Below are 2,500 nucleotides of genomic sequence, written 5' to 3'. Positions count from 1 at the left end.
TTTATTTAAAAACGCTGGGACCCCCACTGCGAATGAATGTCGCGCATGTAAGAAGAAACCGAATAAAAAAACAAAACAAAGGCAATAAAAAGAGAATATCTAGTGTGAATTGTGTTGTGTAGTAATCTATGATGCTTTGGTTGACTGTGCACTTACTGTCGCACAGATTGGGCTGATCTTCCCGACTCCACCCGCTCTCCCAGCCTTCCCAGTGAGCCCATTGGCACAACCGGCCGGACATGCAAATTCCCTCTTCCCATTGATGTTTTACAAAAACAACGGAGGCTGCGCCGCTTCGGTCGCTCTGATGCGCCACCTGGTGGCCCATGTGTACGCTTGCTAGCTCCAAAAACAAAAAGGAGAGGAGCAAACAGTGAGATGATGGGATGGGGTTCTACCCCCCTCATATGTGCTCACGTATAGTTGCCTCCATGTCTCCTGAAAACGCATATACTGTCACAAATGTAACCCAAATGGTGATAAATAACTGAAAGTGAATTTCCCCAATATAACTTGTATGTGTTTACATGGAGTGTTTCAACTATTGGACAGTCAATTCACTCAACTCTGGACTTGCAAAAAACAATCACAAATGGACAGAGTTACCACTGAAGAAATGATCCGTAGTCTAAAAGGATTGCCTTCATCTGCTCAAACTGAATCCAGACTACTAGTTAGACCTACATGCCGAGTCATGGTCCAACTTTCCATGACGTAAAGCCTAGTGGAGAAGAATGCTATTTTTCTTCCCTCCTGGGCATGTGCTGGAGCCATTAACCATGGTTAATTCCCACAACCCAAATGAACAGAGGTTCTAATGCATTGTGTAGCTCAACAGTCTGGGCCGCACTACCCTACACTCAAAGCAGTTGTGACTGATTTCCTGAACTAATTTAGTGTAGGGCCCGAATGCTGAACATATTTAGAAACAACCTTGACGATGATAAACCAGGTTCCCTCTGATACTAAATAATTTAGCACCATCCTCCTATAGTGTCCTATGAAGCCAGCAACGAACCAAGGAACTCAGCCGTCAACGCAAAGGGACAAGAGGGGATAAATACGAGCCCTGATTCTCAAACAGGGGTACGCTTACACCTAAGGGTACTTTGAAGGATTTCAGGGGGTACTTCGAACATTTAAAAATAAGTGTCATTTTTGTTGCTCTCATATCGGTTATGAACAAGGCTAAAATAATAACACTAAGATTTAATACAATCTAAATGGGCTGCTACAAGTTTTGTAAATCTTTCTTAATAATTGCTCCTATTTAGTGTTCATGTTTATAAGCAGCATACACATACCATAATTATATTCATTAGTTTTTTCTATTTGTTCTATGCTGGTGAAAGGGGTTATGAGCTGGAAGAATATCTTGCTTAGCAGTCCAGCAGTTAGTGAAATAGTGACCACTGGCCTCGACAATCAACACCTAGGTGGGACTAATATTTGACTGGAATGATCCATAACTAAAAGAAGATAACTGTAATTTATTTAATTGCATTAGACTATCTTGTAATCGATTTACATGCAAACGCAAACACACACACACACACACACACACACACACACACACACACACACACACACACACACACACACACACACACACACACACACACACACACACACACACACACACACACACACACACACACACACACACACAAATTATAAAAAAGGAGGTATTTATTTTTTATTCTCACATATTCCTGGCAAGGAGAAAAAAAACATTTCTTTGCCAGAAAAAAAGTTCTTTGCAAACTGAAGGAAAACGCAACAGACTATTAATAAACCATGTCATAAAGTGAAGAGCCTCTTGTCTATTACCACAAGAGGCTTTTCACATAATTACTACCTTCTTGGAACATGTTGCATGTGTAGACCTGCCCTTGGCAACATTATTGCACATCATAATCTGCATGGCCTTGGACGTCTACAGTGTATCGTTTGACATTGATCAAGCATAAATAAATAAATCAAAAAAACTAAAAAAGAAAACTTTATTTATACATTACTGCAGATAATTATTATACAAATACAAGTATATTAATCATCAACTAAATAATTAGTAGCTTCCTATTTCATGATACCAGTTCAGTGTCAGAGAAGTCACTGGAGTGCATCAGTTGAGGAGAACCGCCAGAGTCCAGACAACCGGTTCAAGTCAAACCCACAGCAGCTCCAGGTGTTGACCTGCCGCCCACACACACACACACGCACAGTAGTTCAGGACTCCTCTCCTCTCGCGACAGCAGGACATAAACGCCCCCTGGCCCCCGGGAGCACACGTCCACAGAGCTCAGGGAGTACATCTCGGGTCCATCCCACAACACGCCGCGTTGTTTATCTAAGCAGCCCCTTCGATGGCGGCGGCGGCGCCGTCGATGGCGGCGGCGCCGTCGATGGCGGCGGCCGCCTCTGCCTGCCCCTTGCTCCGCTCCTGGTACGCCCGGTGGATCTCCAGGAACATGTCCCGGCAGGCGATGCTGGCGCCAAG

This window comes from Gadus macrocephalus, chromosome 16, assembly GCF_031168955.1.
Source record: "Gadus macrocephalus chromosome 16, ASM3116895v1".
NCBI classification, from domain to species: Eukaryota; Metazoa; Chordata; class Actinopteri; order Gadiformes; family Gadidae; genus Gadus; species Gadus macrocephalus.
This window is presented reverse-complemented; position numbering follows the sequence as displayed.